General features: G+C 41.6%; 1 long non-coding RNA gene across 1 annotated transcript; it reads left to right on the forward strand.

The window, feature by feature from the left end:
• The first annotated feature begins 5,371 nt into the window (after positions 1 to 5,371).
• Positions 5,372 to 9,905, forward strand: LOC108504058. The gene is made up of 3 exons (XR_001876981.1): positions 5,372 to 5,448; positions 8,760 to 8,882; positions 9,816 to 9,905. It is a non-coding gene; the product is annotated as an uncharacterized LOC108504058 (long non-coding RNA).
• Positions 9,906 to 20,218: the final 10,313 nt, after the last annotated feature.

Genomic DNA, 20,218 nt, shown 5'->3' on the forward strand with positions numbered 1-20,218 from the left:
TCTCAACTTTCTGTTGCCAATATCTTGTAAGTCACAGGTTGTATCTCCATTTTTCATTGTAGTCCTTGTGCTTTACATTTCCTGAACACTCATCTGTAATAGATTTTTCTCAAAATAATGGTTTTGGTTTTTTTTCTTAGAATACAGCTCACAGGAAACAGATGGCATCCAAGTAATTCCTCCTCCAAACTAAACAAGACAAATATCAAACCAGAATAATGATTCAATGATTTGCCTTGGTCAAGTTATCTAAGGTTGCTACTTTGGTACTAAATACTTCTTTAAATACAGTCATAGTAAGAGTAGTTTGTAAAGGAAACCCTGTAGGGTGATTTGGAAAAATGTTGATTTTTTCTCCTAGTTTTGTCTTTAACTTCCCATGGTACGCACAGCGAGACATCTGAGCTCGATGCCCCATATATCAAGTGAATCATTAAGGTTGGAAAAGACCTCTAAGATCATAGAAGGGTAGAAAGGTTTAAGCTGAAAGGGACCTTGAAGATCACATAATTCCAACTCCCTACCATGGGCAGGGACATCTTCCCCTATCCCAAGTTCCTCCAAGCCCTGTCCAAGCTGGCCTTTGACACTTCCAGGGATGGGGCAGCCACAGCTTCACTGGACAACCTGTGCCAGGGTCTCCCCACCCTCACAGGGAAGAATTTCTTCCTAAAATCTAATCTAAAGTTGTCCTCTTTCCATCTAAAACCATTCCCCCTTTTCCTGTCACCATCAGCCCGTAGAAAATGTCCCTCTCCCTCCTTTTTCTAAGCCTCCTTAAGGCACTGGAAGACCACAGTAACATCTCCCTGGAGCCTTCTCTTCTCAGGCTGAGCACCCCCAGCTCTCCCAGCCTGCCTGCAGAGCAGAGGTGCTCCAGCTTTCAGAGCCCCTCTGTGGTCTCCTCTGGACTCACTCCAGCAGATCCACGTCTTTCTTGTGCTGAGGACCCCAGAGGTGGAGGCAGCACTGCAGGTGGAGCCTCATGAGTGCAGAGTAGAGGGGCAGAATCACCTCCCTTGAGGTGCTGGTCACACCTCTTTTCATGCAGCCCAGGATCATCGAGGCCAACCATCAAACCCCCAGGTCCATCACTAAACCATGGGCTCAAGTGCCACATCCACACATTTTTTGAATGCTTACAAGGATGGTGGTGACCCCACCACTTCCCTGGCCAGCCTGTTCCAATGCTTCACAACCCTTTTGTTGAAGAAATTTTTCCTAATATCTGATCTAAACCTCCCCTGGTGCAACTCGAGGCCGTTTCCTATTTCACTTCACGTGACTAACACTCTGCATCCCTTAATTTGTGTTCCATGAATCCATCTGCTCCTGAGCCTTAGACCAAGCCTGATCCATAGCTTAGAAAGACAAGGGATGGGACTCCTCTGGCCAGACACAGGTCTATACATTTGATCCAGTGATTCCTCTATAATTGAAAGGAAGTAGAAGACAGTCTGGGGGCATATAATGTCTATAATATGGAATATGAATTATTCTCTTAAAGTGTGGGTTAGAAGGAGAACCTGGGGTGATGAGTGCAGGTCTGAATGCCAACATGTTGGTTATCAAAAGCTAAGTGACACCAATCCCACCCGAGCTAATAATGTTTTTCTTCCTTTCACAACTCTGAGGGATGGATTTGGCATGTAACTACTTTGAAGAGTGAGAGAAAGCAAAGAAATGAAGTGCAGTGATGTGTTTATAAATATATATGACCACATTTGTAGATGTGGCACTTAAAAACACAGGTTAGTGGTGGGCCCGGATGTGTGAGGTCAGTGGTTGGAGTCAGTGATCTTGGAGGTCTTCTCCAACCTTAATGGTTCTAGGATTCAATGATTCTCTGCACAACACATAAACTTATGTCCATATATGTAAAAGTGTATTTTTATGTACATACTTTCAGGATATGTTAAAGGTTTAATTTTCTGCCAGTCTCTCTGGTACCTGAGAGACTGGCAGGAAAAATAGCTAATGTTCTGTGGTATGTGGTGCAGATATATGACAGTAGAGGTGATCTCCTAATCATCACCACCTCAAAATCCTCAATCACAAGCTGTCCAGGATGTGCAGTCTGACTCTTGCCTTCAGTGCAAATTAATAATGTAAGAATTGAGTGGCTTTATCAAAGTTATACAGGGAGCAAAGTTGCTTTCCTAAGACCCCATGAAGCAGAATCAATGTCTGAATTAATTTGATCAGGCACAATATAATTTTATGCAACAAGACCACTCTTCCTTCCCAGGCATCCGAGCTGAAGTGGGCTCTCCACATTCATAGCTGTAAGTACACTGTGCTCTGCCTGGTTATAAATTATCCTTTCACATCCCTAAGTAAAATTGTAGAGGTCCTTTGCTAGGAAAATACTCAAGCAGGCACAATAAATGGGCATTTTAAGCAGAGATAACCTGTGCCTTGTTCCTGAAAATGAACAGCCAGGCTGCTGGCAATTATCTGTAATTACAGCTGGTACAAAAGGGTTTTTCATAATGCATTTTTGTACAATGTGCAACCCTGAGATGAGGTCCCAAGGCTGAAACATTTGTTCCCCTTTTCCATTAAGTGCTTTTTAAAAAATAATAATTAGAAGATCGTTCAGGAGGAAAGATAACACTCTGACATGGCCACTTAGTAAATACATAAGGCTTATTATTTGCCTCTCAAGAGGCTTGATCCCATCCCAGTCATTTAATATGAACCATGATATAACCAGTTAATTACCAGAACTGAAAGAAGAGAGAGAAGAAAAGCATCATTAAACCCATTGTCCAGATAAGGAAACCTAAAAAGTTCTTTGCATACATTCAGCATCAAAGCTGAGAAACTTGTCAGTCAGCAAACTCCCAGCCCAAGAGTGATCTGTAGAATTCAAATAACTTGGAATTTGTTAAAAAGGATCTCTCCATATATCAGCCCCAGTTATAGTTTTTCTGATTATTTTTTTTTTGGCTTAGGATTCTGCTTTGCCTGTGTTGTGGTGATTGACTGTGGAGCAAAGAGCTCAGTTCACCTCGATGAGGTAACAAAGGATATTCTTCCTTCAGTGCTTGGAACACAAATATTGGTTTGGTCTTGTCAAACAGATCCTACCACAAGACCTGCCCAGATGTTTATAGTTTTGCCAATCCATTAATCATTCCAACCATTCCTCAGTCTGCTTTCTTGTGCTGAGCTCTCTCGGTAAACAACTGTTTCTGAGCGAATTTTGAGATTAAAATGCTGCCTTTCCTTCCACACCATTGATAGGGACATAAGGGGAGCTGAGTTGAAAAAGAAAAATAGGCCCTTATTTATGTACTGGATAAAACATGAGCTGTTTGGTGCCTGTTTCCTCATGTGCTCCTTTTGTTACCACAGGTACCTTGAAACCCCCAGTATTTACTGAATCATTTAGCTGACCCCCTGCATTTACTGTGTTTAGAAAAAAGATTGCTTGGAATACTCTGCTGAAAGTAATTACTGGGGACAACAGATACCAAGATTTTAATTGCAGTCCCTGTATCTCTCTGTTCTTAGAACTTAATTCAAACGTCCTTTTGGTTAACCAAAAAAAAAGAGAAAAAATAAAAATGTTAGTTGTCTGTAAGTCTCTCATCTCAGGAATCTGTCTAAATACTTTCTGATTAATCAAAGTCACAAAAATCCCTCTGAAGCAAATGAGCTTCAGCACATCTGTCTTGCACCATTCCATAATTTGAAGGGTCTGATTCTGTGCAGGGCTGGTTGTGCTTTCTTGCCTTCAAAATCAAAAGAATTTGGTGTCCCTTCTCATCTTCAATGAGCAAAAGATCCTCCTGAGCAATTATGCTAATTAGTCTCCTAGATAACACTCAGTTAAAATAGAATACTTCATTTATACTTGCAAAATGCCTGAGATCCACAGACGAAGGCACTTGTATACAAGGCCCAGAGAAGCTGTGGATGCTCCATTTCTGGAAGTGCTCAGGGGCAGGTTGGATGGGGCTCTGAGCAACCTGGTCTAGTGGAAGGTGTTCCTGCCCATGACAGGGGATTAGAAATAAATGATCTTTAAGGTCCCTTCCAACCCAAACCATTCCATGATTCTATAAAGGTTATTTCAAATTAATTTGATTATTCACGAGTACAAGACTATATCACAGAGGACAGAGCTGAAGGAGAACAGCTGAAGCAACGCTGGAAAACTGATCATTTCAGAGAACAGATTGTGCAGGTTACCCCAGAGAACTGTGAGAGCACAGATGACAGAGACTGTGTCTTCTCTGCTCTTCACTGTCCCGTTTGCAAACCAATGAGCACCACGATATGTTGGGTCTGATCTTCAGCTTTTGTCAGCTGCAGCTCTGGACACTGGAGGTAGGTTGAATCTAGAGAGTTTGCTAAGTTTTATGGACCAAAAAAAAAAAAAAAAACAACCAAGAAACAATTAAAAACAAACTTTTCTTTCTTTTTTTTTGTTTTTTAAACATACTATTTTTTAACAATTTTAGGTGAATATGAGGTTGCCCTTCGGGTCCAAAACAGAATATCTTTTTAAATGGAAATTTTTGTGGAACAGGAGGATGTGTGTGCTTCATGTCTTGCCTCAGCAGCAGATATGTTGCCTTAGAAACACAGCAAAGAACATTTTTGATAAAGCAGTCTCTGTTGTACAAATTAGCTGTTTCCATTGGGGTCCTATGTGGTGTACTGGCCATGTCAATAAATTTGAAGAATCTCCCACTCATCCCAGATTGGGAAATTTAAAAAAATATTCCCATATGTGCTTTTCAAACACATCAGGGATCAATTCTGCTGAAGAGTGGATTAGTCTGTCACTGAGACCTTGTGAGTCTATCACAAGAGGAACACTCTGTACCCCCACATCGAAGGTCAGCAGATGGTTTTGTGCCAGTGCCTGTGGTATCAGTAGATCATAGAATCATAGAATTGCTCAGGTTGGAAAAGACCTTTCAGATCACCAAATCCAGCTGATAACCAAGCGCTGCCAAATCCACCACTAAACCACCTCCCTCAGAGCCACATCCACACGTTGTTTAAATCCCCACGGGGATGGTGACTCTACCACTTCCCTGGGCACCCTGTTCCAGTGTCTGATCACCCTTTTGGTGAAGATATTTTTTCCTACTATCCCATCTAAACCTCCCCTGGTGCAACTTGAGGCTGTTCCCTCTTGTCCTGTTGCTTGTTCCCTGGGAGAAGAGACTGATCCCCCCCTGGCTAAAACCTACTTTCAGGGACTCATAGAGTGATGAGATGCTGGTGGCTGGCACGGTGCTGTCTGTGTGCTTACCCTGAAAAGAACCAGCTCCAAGTAGAAGTCTTGGAAGCTGCCCTCTGTGGCATCATCTCCCAGCAGCACCTGCTCCTTTTCGACCCCACAAATGGAAGCTGGAGCAGTTTTTGGTCAGGCAGCTGCTGTGATCATTGATTCGAATTGAAGGATGGAGGTTCCAGAGTTGTGGGGTGGGTATGTTTCCCTCCAGAGAAAATATTAAGGAAGAAACTCTTCTCACTGAGAGAGTTCAGCAAGTTTTCTTTTGATCAAAATAACAAATGTAATTTTTCAAATGCGCTGTCGTGAGCAAAAATTAAGTTTGGTCTCACAGGGAGACAATACATGTCGCTGTTCTGAAGTTGCCCAAATATAGGACATAACCCCAACAGAGGTTTCCTAATTCAGCTACCAACCATTATCCTGCTTTCTCGTGATCAGTATTCTTTCCTTTCCCCCCACATCTCTCAGGCCTAAGGATGGCAGTGATGCACCTTCCCTGTTCCTCCACAGAGCAAAGGCTCCTCTCTCTCCAAGCTGTCTCTCTGACACGAGCCTGTGAAGTTTCCCCATATCTCTGAGCCCCAGCCCCAAAAATTCACTAGGAAATACATTAAGGATGTGTTTTCAGAGGACTTCACACTTCATTCCAAGTCTAATTACTTTCAGTTAAGTAGCATAATAGATAATTTTTTCCAGTATTTGGCACTTTCCTGCCTTAGATTCCTCATCAGTATGAGCAGTTCTTCAAACAATTCTCAATCTCTTCTCTGCTCTGAACCAGCCTTCCTCTTATTCTCTCCCTCCTCTTTTTCCTTGCTTCAAGTCAATATTATTTGATTTTTTTTCCCTTCTTGCCTTAAAAAAACCCTTCTCTTTTAAGGCTTTTTTCTGCTTAATGCACTCTGCACAGTGACTGACAAGAAACTTTTCCTTTTATTATCTCCACTCATAGACTCAGGTGACCCCCTGATTAACCACCTTGGTGGTCAAAGTGCCCTTTTAATTATGTGTTGCTATGATACCAAAGGTGAGATAGAACTACTGTAACATGGACTCTCAAAAGGCACAGCTGATCTTTCTTGACTCCCTTTTAATCAATAAAAGAAGATATGTAAGATATCTGAAAGCCTATCTTGGATACTCAGGTTAGCATGACCTGGATTAGCCTGTTGGCAATTATTTAACTGTAAGATGATTCTATCATACTCAAAAGTTTAACATTTATACTTATATCTTACTTATATCCAGTATTATGACTGAGGGTTGATGGAATGCATCTCCAGGAGATGAGCCCATGTCCTGTTCATGTCTTTCAGTGCAATAATTTTGGTGATCGTTTCTAGTACCACTGTTGGAGAAAAATAATTTGAGAAGGTTACTAAAGATTCATCCACACCACACTTCAATCAGAAATTCTGAAAGCACAAAATGCCTCTGGAATCACAGTGATAATGCTGAGAGACGTACAATAAAAACAACCATGTTTCTATGATCATCATCATGGCGAGGCTTCGCGAACGAAGATTTGGGAAGGCTCTATCCATTCAAATGTTTCTATGATAACCAGTTATTGACAGGCTTACTTGTTAACTTATTTTGTGGGGGGGAAAATAGACAGCAAACACTTGAACGTTAGAATTTTCTTTGATTCTTTGGATTCCTTGCAGTTTCAAGACACAGCCAAAGGGGAATTATATTATCTTCTCTGAAAATGCATTTTTTAGAGTATAGGCATGGGAAGGTCACTCAGCCTGCGAATTGCAGAATTCAAACAATACATAACTGCTTTTCTTGTCTAAAAATTCACACCAGCTTCCCTAAATGGCTGAAAGAACACTCAAGGCAAGGCCAAGGTTATATTTGCCCTGGTTCTTTTAAACTTTGTCAGACACGATGCTGAGTTAGGTGGAACTTTCATCTGAGCAGAGCAAATATCCTTACAGTGCCTCAAGTAAGCCCTTAAACACAGGTGTCAGTGACAAAAGGCCAGGGAAACCCTTTAGTCATTTTATAGGTCATGGATTTAGGATGAGATGTGGGTTAGGACGAGATGTGACTAATGTGGGTGTCAAAAACTCTGACAAAGCCTTTACTTACACATTTTCTACCTGTACAGGTTTTTCAGTCTCCTCTTCTAAGCCCATCACAGAAAAACACTGTTGCTAAGAGTTTTGCACACCGGCTTTATGGCATCTTTAAATACTACATATAATCTAATATCATATAATTTAGAATATTTTGTAGAGATTTAAGTTTGGTGAACCAAAAATAAACCTCTCTGGTTAGTAAAAACTAAAAACATACATCCCTTATCATAATCATTTTATCATCCAATAGACAAAATTAATAGAGATCTGAAGTAAGACCATACTGTGCCATTATTTGCCAGTGCTTTGAAATTTCACTAAGCATGTTATTGATATTTTTGACCAAACAGATTATTTTTTATTTCACTCATACTAAGGTTCTGCTGGCAGTAAATGCTGGGAAGTGCAGTGGGATTCCAATTTTTCTTGTGCAGTTTTTTTTCCAGAAAAGCTTTCAGCACCAGATGCTCAAAGGTTAAAAAAACACCTGTCATGGACTTGACAGGCTGCAGACACCCAATTTTCTTTTTTGGAATGTGACTCTCTTTCAGTCACCACCAAAAGAATGACAAGTGCTAAAGAGGAAAACCAATCCTAAAGCAGGTAGTAACATTTGAGCAGCTGAACCATTCCCTAGACTCCTCTAATGAGGGTGTAGGTTACTTATTCACACAGTCAGGCAGCAGCTTTTGAGACTGGGGTGGCAGAGATACCCACAGAGAGGTGGCAGAGGTGACACCACGGGTGTGGGACTTCCATGTCCTCTTGAAATGAAAGCAAAATTTAGGCAGGATAACGTGGTATTGCAAACAGGCACAAAAGTGTGAGCAATTAAAGCACACTGAGATATCTGCTGGGCACAGACAGGACAGAAACACACACCTGAATATCAAATTTAATATTGAAAGTTAAGCTGAAAGTTAAATTTAATTGTCTGATCTTCAGCTGGATCCCACTCCACGCGCTGTGCCCGTAGGTAGAGTCACGCAGGCAGATCCGAGCAGGACACACTCCACAGCTCCCAAGGCTGGATTTCTTTTGAACAAAGCCATTCCTTAACTCAGTGACGTGCATGGCAAATAAGGAAGGCGATATTTGTGCCTCCCAGAGAGGCCTGTGTGAATATCACCCGTTTTCTGCAGCATTGCTAAGAGACGCCCGTCCATTGTAGAGGTGGCCGTGTATGGTGGCTGGGGAAACAAAACCACCCAAACAAACACAAAAACAGCCCCTGCCTTGCAGGAGAGAGGGCACATGGACAGAATGGCAATCAAACAGAGCAGCTGTAGGAGAGATCTTAACACAGAAAACCCAGCAAAGCCACGGGGAGGGTGCTGGAGCAAAGTTAATCCTATTATAAATTAGCTTGGGCTTCCTGCTCTGAATGCTTGGGTTACCCTCTTTGTTTCCAGAAAACATGATTTAGGAAGCTTAGCCTGCACAAAACCCCAAGTCAACAAGGCCTGTGGCTCCAGGAAAGAAACAGGACAGCTCTGGTTTGTGCTGATTCATGGCTATTTACTCAAGGTGTAAAGGTATGGTCAGAGATCACCAAAATTTAAATTCCTCTTTGAAAAGACAAATCTTGAATTAATTAGTTAATTAAGTTGTTCCTCTCTAGCCTCTCTCATGGGTTAGTAGATTACCTATATGTAAAACATACATCAGAACTGAGGACTCCAGTTTAATAAAAAAGAGGTTCTGATGCTCGTAGACCTTCCTCCTACTTGTGATCTGATTGAAGGATTCATTCAACTTTCTAACTTGTAGAAAAAGCAAATAAACCCTAAAATAAGTGAGGATAGTTTATCACATATGGGACTGGCTACAGTCAAAACATAATTAGGGTGCAAAGCCTGCATCCTATTTGTGCTAATAATTAATTTGCCCTTTATTTTTTTAAGCATATGTGCTTGAACTCTCTGATACTTGTGGTTGAGATATAAAGTATTCTTTATAAAAGGACATATCTGCCTGTTTCATGGAAATCTTATGGGGCTTAATAAACAGCAGTGAAATTCTGAAACACTCAGACCAAACCTTGCCCACATACTTAGAGTTGTAACATTATGCATGTTCTTAGGTAATGAGATAATTTCTGACTTCATCCATTTACCACAGACATAAAGACTTAGACATGAACAACTGTGTAATCCTCATGTAGAGAACAGACAAATTTAGGTTTCAAAGAAACCACAAATTTACTTATTAAAGAAGAACAGAGTGGTAACTACCAGGGAACTAAAACAGGAGGGCAAAACGTGAGATATGAGCACTCTATTTATCACTGTGTGATTTTGCTCACCTATAGATTATGTAACCCCCAAAACATAGAATTCTGCTCACCGTTTGATGCCCCAAAAATACTTCAGGGGTTCAGTTTCCTTTACGTTTTGTATTGGGCACTAATCTTCCAGGGATAAATGACTGAAAGTTTATCTTACTTAGCTGCTTTTCTTTCCCTCCAGTCCTATGGAGACTCAGAGGCATTTTTCAGACCCAGCCTGCAGGATGACTTGAAAGAAGGCCAGATATTGATCTGTGGATCAGCAGAGGAGGAATAGTCACCTTTATTTTTGACTGATCCCTGACATTGCCTCCTGTATGTAGAGTTTGCCTCTCCAAATGGGAATTCCATTCGAGATGGTTTATCCTGTTCAGGTGATTACAAGGAAAAACTCTCACTTGCTCTCCGTGCTCCTTAAAAATTCCTTCAGAGGGCAATTTTTGGAGGATTCAAAGAGGAAAAGTTTGTCACCTCCTTGCCCCTAAATGGTGGTGGATGAGCCTCCATCCTGTGGCTGGAAGCTCACACGCCACACACGCTGTGTAAGTGGGTAGGGAGAGCTACTGAGATCACTTTAGTCAGACTCAGTATCAATAAATTAATTTTCTTAAGTGAACCCCAGCTAAATTATAATAGATAAAGAGTGGGTGCTTCATATCTGTCTGACAATTCTATTCTTCTCTTCAAAAGTTGTGAATGTTTTCTTTTAAAGAAAGGTCTTTGCTGTTCAGCACCAATTTAATAAGGCAGTTTTACATTAGGTAAGTATTAAATAATTGCTAAATGAGATCTTCAGGCATGAGAAGCAAATAAGAGCTTAATCTGTGTGCTATATAATTATCTTAAAATTATACATGCAGCAATGTGTAATTAAAACTATTCTTACAATTTAAAAATAAGAATTCAAACATGAGAGCCACAGCTATCCTTAGAAAAAAAAAATTATTCACCATAACCTGTTTAATGTATTCATTTATACAGGCTTTAATGAATTTAAGTGAATTCTTAAGCATCGAAAGAGAAAATAAAGTATTTTTGAATCTTGATGTAAAATGTTTTGGGGAAAAACTCCCTCAGGCCAGATCTTAAAGCTTTAAGTGATCATTGAATTAAGAGAATTGTAGACATTATACCTCTACAGTCTTGGAGTACATTCTACACCCACAGAAAGAGAAAAAGCTACACTTAGAGGTGCTATCTACAATTATCTAGCTATCTGAAATAACCATTTTAATTCTGGAGAGCCGTAGTATATTTAAACTTTATGCCAGTAGCATGACTGAATTCAGACAGGAATTTTCAGATCACGAACTTTAGATCTGAACGGAAAAAAACATTTCAAATATGTACAAGGACCTGCCAGCATGAATTCTGTTTTTTCCTTCTGCCAAAGTATCTGTGATGTCTTTTGCATCGTGTTCTAGACGTGATTCCTCAGTTTTATTGTCGCATGCATCAGGTTTTCATGCTCCAGTGCTGTCCTGGCTTTGAACAAGTGGAAAAGGTCAGACAGTATCTCAAAGGAAGCAGAGGATGTGAGAATATTTTTGTCTAGACTCTGTAAAACTGGCATCGAAATCACTGATTTTTTTACAAAGTGTGAAATATATCGGATTCAGCTGATTCTTCATCCCTGGAAGTGTTCAAGGCCAAGTTGGACGGGGCTTGGAGCAACCTGGGCTAGTGGAAGGTGCCCCTGCTCATGGCAGAGGGTGGGATTGGATGATCTTCCAACCCAAACCATTCTGGGATTCTGATCTATGTAGCAAAGAGATTTAACATACAGGTAACTAAATAGGATGAGTGAAGTTGTCAGGGACTTCTGGAGAATATCCAGTCAAACCCCTCTCCTCAGAGAAAGGTTGTCCAGGATTTTGTCTGGTAGGATTTTGAGCATCTCCATGGGTGGAGGCTACACAACCTCTCTGGACAAACTGTTCCTGTGCTTGAACATTTTAAGAGTAAATATGCTATGGAAAGAGGAGGCTCAGGGGAGACTCCTCACTCTCTACAACTCCCTGACAGGAGGGGGGAGCCAGAGGGGGGTTGGTCTCTTTTCCCAGGCAACCATCAGCAAGACAAGAGGGCTCGGTCTTCAGCTGTGCCAGGGGAGGTTTAGATTGGATATTAGGAAGAAATTCTTTCCAGAGAGGGTAATCAGGCATTGGAACGGGCTGCCCAGGGAGGGGGTGGATTCTCCATCCCTGAAGGTTTTAAAGATGAGACTGGATGTGGCATCAGTGCCATGGTCTGGTAACCACAGCGAGGTTGGATCAAGGGTTGGAGTTGATGACCTCGGAGGTCCTTTCCAGCTTGGCTGATTCTATGATTCTTATACCATTGATAAGTTCTTTCCCTTCCCTTCTTCATGCTGAAGTGTCCCAGCTCTCTCAGCCTCTCTCTCTGATGTTTTAATCACCCTTGTGACACTGCAGGAGACTCACTGAAGAACCCAGCACCGGACACAAACCCCCAGATCCATCTCACTGGGGCTGTGTAGAGGGGAAGGATTCCCTCTATCAACCTGCTGCTGATGCTGTTCAGCCCAAGATGCTTTTAATTTACTTTGCTCTGAGGAAAAACTGCTGTTTCATGGCCAACTTGGTGTCCACTGGGACCCCCCAGGTCTTCTCTGCAAAGCTGCTTTCCAGCCCATCAGTCCATACTGGTGCACTGGGTTATTTTTCTCCAGCTGCAGGATTGGCATTTCCCTTTATTGACCTTCATAGGAATCTTCTCTGCCCATTTTCCCAGATCAACAGGGTTCTCTGAATGACAAAACAACCATCTGGTCACTCCCCCTGAATTTTTACTGTCTCCAAACATGCAGACGTCCCAGTCATCTATATCATCTACATATAGCATCAGTCCCAGTATCATCACCTGTGGTACTGCATTACTGACTTGTCTCCTGTTGCACATTCTTTGATCTCAGTATTCCAGCCTGTTTTCAGTCCAAGTCACCTGTATTTATGCAACAGAGTCATATGATCATAATACATCCATCATTATTTCCTGATTTACTTGTGGATCTGATTAGCTGTCCCAAAAATTACACGTCATGAAATAATAGAATCACAGAATGATTTGGGCTAGAAGGGACCTCAAACATCAGGCATTTCCAACCCCCCTGCCATGGGTAGGGAATCTTCCACTAGTCCAGGTTGTCTCGTCCATCCTGGCCTTGAACACTTCCAGGGGTGAGTCAACCACAACTTGGGCAACCTGTTCCAGTGTATCAAGAGAAAATATATTAATCCAGACTTTCCAGAGCTAAGGATGAACACAGTGATCCCAGAGCCAGAAGTACACAGCTCCTGTTGAGCATTCAAAGCACCGTAGTGAGCTGTGAGTCAGTCTGCCAGTCACCCGAGTGCAGCTGATGCTGGGACTCATCTAATTTAATTTTAGCTGCCAAGAAGTTTGCTGTCTGTTCTAAGCCAGTCTTTTAGGCTGACTCTGTTGTCAACACACAGAGACAAGTAACCCCAGAGGGCGATTCATTCAACCCCTCTGCCATCGACTCCAGAGACACATAATGACTGGCTTAGATCAGATGCCTAATTATTGGATGGTGAAGGTTAGGGAAGATGAATCCCATTAGAAAAAAAGAACAGGTTGTAGGAAACATTCTGCAGGCCCTGTGCCAGCTGAGGGCTCCTCCCTGCAGTGACACTTGGCAGTATTCCAGCTCCTTTTCTCTTCTAAGCAGTGTGCCAGGGAAGAAGCAGAAGAAGGGAACAACTTGACTTCTATATTCCTGCAGCAGTATTTTTATTCTGCTTGTCCCTGTGATGAATTGAGGAGGAGGAGGCACTCTCTGGAGTGACATGGGGTGATTAGACTGGGGTCAGTGTGCCCAGGTTTGTTTGCTCTTTCCCACACCGCAATTTTCTGCTGTGATCCTGCTCTGCTGGTTTCTTGCATGGAGACAGATTGCATTCTCCTGCTTAACAAGGCATTTGTGGTGCTGAAATAGCATGGAGAGCATATCCAGAGAGCAAAGGGAATGTAAGCCCAGTTTCTGGATGAACAGCACAAGCAGGCTGACTTAGGCTCCAGGGTAAATAAAGCCTAAATTATGCCCATGCTGTGTTCACACATGTGATCGAATCACTTGAGGCACTGAGATTGATATCTGGATTATGGACCATATCACAATTACTGTCTAAGCAGATTGTCCCTTCAACTTTGGTTTCTCTCTCCAAAATAAAGCCTTCTAGATTTGTTTCCAGACCCACAACCATTCTTTGTGGCATCCAAAGTGAACAAGGGATTCAATTTCTTTTCCAGCATGGTGTCTTAGTGTTGGTATGATCCATTTACCTTTTTTCTTTTTTGTCATTGTAACAATAATAACACAAAGGGAAATTCCTACTGCAGCTGCAATTGTGAGGCATTTTACAGAAATTTAGCTAAGGGATGAAAAATTGGAATAGACTGGGGAAGAAACACTTGATGTGTTAAGTATGCCCTAAAGGTATATCAGATATGGCACCAGATGTCAATCAATCTTGTGTTCTGTTGCCCACAGTAAGATCAGCCTTCACACACACAATGAGAAAGTGTGGAAACAAAAACATTACCTTTTAGGATCTGCCATTAGACCCAAAAGCCACTGAGCCGGAGGTTAAGGCACGGCTGAAGCCACAAAGAGATCAAAAAGATGCCCTTGGAGCTTCTCTAAAAGGGATATCTCAGAGACCTGGTTCTCTCCCCACCCCCCCTTTCAGATCCCTGCAGTTTGATGGAGATGCTCCTTCCTGGCCTTCCCTGAATTCACTGCAGCAAATGGATGACTTATCCAGTAATTTTGTTATTTGTGTCCTTGCTGGATGCAATGCTTTTCTTCAAACCCTTGTTTGTGGGAGTCATTCCCAAATCATGTGCAGCATTTCTCAGTCCTAACTTGGGTGGTCTTTCCCAAGCCCTTGCTCTGCACATCCCATCTAGCCTGCAAACACATTCAGGATCCAAACATAATGTTGGCTTAGATTACAGTACTTCTTTAGCAGTATCACATATCAAACATTTGTAAGGATGTTTACAATGCTAATTCCTTTACAAGACAAACTTATCTTTCACGAATATCAAAAGATGTTTCCCCAGAGGAATTTTTCTTTAGCTGACAGTGCAGGAGTGGATGAGAAAAGCAAATCCACTAAGCCCTTTCCATTGGAGTTAGATAAACACATACAAAGATGTACAAAGGGAGAGAAACCTCTTAACTTTCAGTCTGTACCTTTGCTTTGAAGAGTACTTAAATGGTACTGAGGCAATTCCCAGCCATGCTTTGATGCATTAATCATAGTAAGATCTGTGATTGCAAACAAACCTTTTATTTCAGGCATTTTCAAAGTGGGTGTCAGACGCAGAACCTTCAGTTTGCAAATGACTTATAAATCACTTTAAATCAGAGAAAAGAAAGAAGGCAAGGATATTTACGGTATGCTCCAGGAAATGGACTTAAAAACTCAAGAGACATTAAATTCAGTGGAAAACATACATGGAAATGGCACCAAGAAACACTGTCCATCCCTTGCCTCTTTTCCTTTTGCCATTTACTTCCAAGAAGCGCCTGGTTCTTCCTTCTCTGTAGCCTCCAATAAGGCAGCTGGAGACAGCAAGAATTCCCTCCAAAGCCTTCTCTCCTCCAGGCTCCAGTTTCCTCTAGGACACTCTAGAACCAGTTAATCACTGCTGGGGGACAGTATCTTCTTTGAGGAACCTTCCTCACTGTCTGTGGGGAAATGTGATGTCCAGAAACCATTTATGTTCATCTTGTTTAGTCCTTCTCTGTGACTACAGGGTGGATGTGCCAAATAACTGGAAATGCCCTACCCAGTTCTTGGAGAATGAAGGAAAAGTGATGTTGTGATGTTTTGCAATGATAATGATTCTGTCTGAAAGTGTACTATGATCCCATAGGTTTCATATTTGAACCTGTCTCACCTGCCAAGCTAATGCAGACATTAATGATAATCCATCCCTCTTTGCCACAATCTACAGTGACCCTGATTCACTCATTCACTGATTCTTTTCTCATGGAAAAGAACTGCCATAAACAGTGTGAAGAAAACAACCTTTCCTGAGTTAAGAGCTTCTTTAGCAGTTCAGCAGGAGTAAAAATTCCCAAGATCCCTATAAAAATATGAATGAATACACCAAAACTGTTCCAGGAACAGTAATTCTCACTCCAAACTTCTTTTGCTGGTAGACTGATCATCATCAGTTTAATCTTAGCTGGTTGTACAAAAACATCTGTGGTTGTACAAAAACATCAACAGTGATTTAAAAATATTTAACAATACTTATAAATATTTTGGTCTAGGGCTGGCATTGCTGCTCTGCACTCTGCTGTGACTGCATGGAAAGAGTGATTGTTTTATTGCCCAAGAGAAGTTAAGACCATCCTAGGCCTGTTCTTAGCTTTATGAGTCAGAATTAATGGATGGGACAGTTACACACAAGTTTAAGTGCTGGTTTAGGTGCTGTGCACTGGTCCTCCCTGACATCTGCCTTCCATAAAATAGGTTTTGACTATCCCTTAAATCCCACATTATATATACATTATACACTTACAACACAGTTTAGAAATCCATACTGCTTCCTAAACTAAATATTTAGGTGTCTGTGACAGGCTGTACAACCCCCACACTGTCAGGAGTCAGAGGACAAAACAAGCATTTTGGAAGAGCAGCTCATCAGATTTTGGATGCCTGCTCTGAAATGAGCTGAAGAACCATCTGGGAGGTACCTGTTGCCTAGAACTGATGGACCCTTCAAGAAACAGGTGAACAATTTTTGGACATTTAAAATGTGATTAATTCAATCTCTACCACAATTTAGTTAAAGTCACTCATTTTCGACCTTTTTTTTTTTTTTTTTTGGTCTCTTTAAAGGAGAAGAAAATCTTTAATGTTAACCCTTTGGAGTGTGCCAGCTTAAGTGAGCACTTCAAAAGGTGGGCAAACAAAAACACATTAAAAGCCACCTCACACAAGACCTATGAAAGTGAAAGAAACACTTTTGTCCTACTGATAACCACACAGAAACATGTAACACAACAATTCATTAGAGAACATGACCTTAATGTGCTTTTAAAGTCATGTGACATGATAAAAAGCAGCAAGACTGGTAGCTGCTTCTTGTCAAGTTAACTTAAACTTACCTGATCATATGAACACAAATGCATTAAGAATGACTATATTCAAAAATGTACCGATTTTATTTAATCTTTAATTTTTGTAATGCATTTCTCTATATACACCAAAATAATCTGAGGGTACATAAAAATGTAAATACAAGTGTCTAAAGCTGAGTAAGGTTTTCTCATCTTAATAGATCTATGTAAGGTCTCACAGACTCAGAGAAACTACTTACCACCATGAATTCTCTCTGAAATAGGGAGGAATTACACTGAGAAAGGGTTCAGCTACAAACCAGAAAGAATTCCACGTTCAGGTTCACTTGTGGTCTCTCCTCTGGAAAGATCCCTGGCCCAGCTCTGTGACCAACATAAGGAGTGAGGCAGCACCGCAAGGATTGAGGGAGGACCCTGAGGCAGAGCAGTCTGGACTGTCCCCAGTTGGGGTGGGAGCCAGAAACTCCTCCTCTTTCACACCATAAGACCCAGCTTCACTATCTGACTAAGAACATACTTGTGACTTCCTTTACTGGCTGCAAGATAAGTCTAATAATCATCTAACACCAGAATCTGCCCATCAATAAGGCAGCTGAGGTGAGGACAACCAAACCTTCCCTAGTCCTAACCCAGGCACAGGATCATAGATCAGCATTGTTTGGGTCATAAAGGACCTTTAAAGACCACCTAGTCCAACTCCCCTGCCACAGTCAGGGGTGTCTTTCACTAGATCAGGTTGTCCTTAGCTCAGGGTTATATCCCTGCCATGCTCTTGCTTTCTCTCTCTGAGTGATGAGGGAAAATAATTTTGGTCTGGACCTTTTTACTACCCCAGCCTCTGCTTTCAGACCCCTTCCACACAGCCCAACTGGGTTTTGGAGTTTGCAGGAGATCTCTCTGAGCCCTCCATGTAGTAACTGTTTCACCAAGATCAGATCCTCATCACACAAAAATCAACATGACATCTTCGACAGAAAAGAGCCCTTTTACTCCATCTGGGTCAGGTCAGATCCAAAGTTCCTAACTGAGAACACTGATGTCAAACAACGGGGTGTTTGAATCATAATTGCTTGTTGAGTGTTCCGAGAGCTTCAGTGAAAAACAGGGAAAATTACAGTGCATCAGTTTTATGTGAATAATCTCAGGTGTCCCTTGGATGTTTGCAAATATTTCTGAATACGAACCATAACTGAACTGCAGGGAATTTCAAGTATTCAGCCAGCCCTCAAAGCAAGGCCTATTTTTACATGGGCTTCAAGTTCAGTGAAAATACGTTGAGTATTTCTGGGAGATGCTGTGTGAACTCACAGTGTGAAAATATTCATTCTTCACCTCCTGTAGCACTACAAAGGACTATCATGGATTAACCCCAACCAGCAGCTAACTACCACATGGCTTCTCTGTGTGTGTGTGTGTGTGTGTGTGTGTGTCTCCTAAAAGTAAAACTCACAGGTTCAGACAAGAACAGTCCAAAATACAGTAAAATAATATAATAATAATAATAAAATAATAATAATAACAATAAAATAATAATAATAACAATAATAATAAAATATATTGTATTATACGATATAAATTGTCACACCATTTTTTCATATCATATTATAATGATACTATAATATAAAATATACCATATTGTAGTAGTATATAATAATATGATTATATCTTGTATTATAATAGTATCAAACAATATTTAAATACATTATTATGGTTATTATTTGTTTTGTTGTTCTTGTTGTAATGAAAAGAAGAGAGGGAGAAATGAACCCCAAGAAAAACAAGTGATGCTCAACACGATTTCTCCCCACCCATTGACCAATGCCCAGAACTTCCCCAGGCACTGATAGGCAGCTCCCAGCCAATCCTCCCAGTTTATATGCTGGGTATGATGTTCCCTGGTGTGGAACATCCCTTTGGCCACCTCAGGTGACCTGTCCTGGCCACGCTGTCCCCACAGCTCCTCATGTAGCTCCTCACTGGCAGAACATGAGACACTGAAAACTCCTCGACTTTGGGTGAGCACAGCTCAGCACCAGCCAAAACATCAGTGTGGTATCAACATTATCCTCACACTAAATTCAAAACACAGCACTAATATTCCAGCTAGAAAGACTCTCCTGAGCCTCCTTTTCTCCAGGCTGAAAACTGTCAGCTGCTCCTCATCAGACTTGTGCTCCAGACCCTTTCCCGGATCTTCTGTTCTTCCAGGGACACTCTCCAGCACCTCAGTGTCTTTTTTGTAGTGAAGACCCCAAAACTGAACCCAGGATACCAGTGCTGAGTACAGGGGTCATCAGCAGCTCTGCAAACTTAAAGCCCTGGTTCAACTGACAAACTGAATGAGGTTGCTGAAGATGACTGTCTGGACTATACACATATTCAAGTGTGCTCTTTTTCCCAGTTCTTTTCACCTCATAAATCTCTGAGTGACTGTTCAGTTGCACTGGGGAAGCTGAGGCAGGGACACTCACAGAAATTGTACTGAGGATGTCCATCCCTGCCTTCTGTGTGTAAACCTTCCTGCATGCCCAGCACAGACCAGAATCTACCCTGGTATCTGTTTCCCAGGAAAGCTTTGTTTCCAGTACAGCTCCTTCCCACTGATTTTCTTTCCTTGCAGTTTCTCAGCATCCCTGGAGGCAGGGGCACAGCTGGCTGCTAAAGACAGCAAACCAAAGGGACAAGATACGAGCAATAAAATGCCACAGAAGCCCTTGATAATAATGTTGGTAAGAATCAAATTCTGCAAAGGCAACAGGAAGACTGTTGACTCGTAAGAGTCAGTATGTCAAAGAGCCAACATAGCAGCAAACAGCATCAACCAAAGGTTGGGTGGACTGGTTACTCAAATTAGGAGCTAAATTGTAATTTTTCTAATTTTTCACACATTAACCTTTGTCCTCAAATGTGATTAATATCTAAATACACTTTACCTTTCTTTGGTTGGATCAGAATCAGTCTGTGGTTTGCTGCCTAGCTGAGGGACACAGGTACATGGCCATTTATCCCAACTCCTCTGCCTGTTGCTCTTCTTTCCCAGCACATCGAGAAGATAACTGGGCAGACAGTGAGTTTATAGTGAAACATTTACAGACCCATTTTGTTGACCTGTTTTCTACATCTACACTGAGATAAATCACACCCCAGAAGTTGCTGGTGGTGCTGATCAGTCCTTTACTGTCAAGGAACCTGAATATCTGAGTTAGGGAGATCTACATTCACTCGGGTGATTCCCAGTCTTGAGCTGGTTCAATGGAAGGAAGAAATAAGGTGGATCTTCAGCAATAAGCACTGCTACAGGCACCTGGAGCAGGCTTTTGGCAGACACATGGTAGAAAGCTGGCACATGGTTCAGGATACCATGGGTGGTGTTCAGCCTTGTGAAGGTGTGAAGAGTGGACATGTTCTCACTACACTGAAAAATAAAGGTAACCTTCTAC

The sequence above is a fragment of the Lepidothrix coronata genome, unplaced genomic scaffold (assembly GCF_001604755.1).
Source record: "Lepidothrix coronata isolate B3197 unplaced genomic scaffold, Lepidothrix_coronata-1.0 Scaffold151, whole genome shotgun sequence".
Taxonomy (NCBI): Eukaryota; Metazoa; Chordata; class Aves; order Passeriformes; family Pipridae; genus Lepidothrix; species Lepidothrix coronata.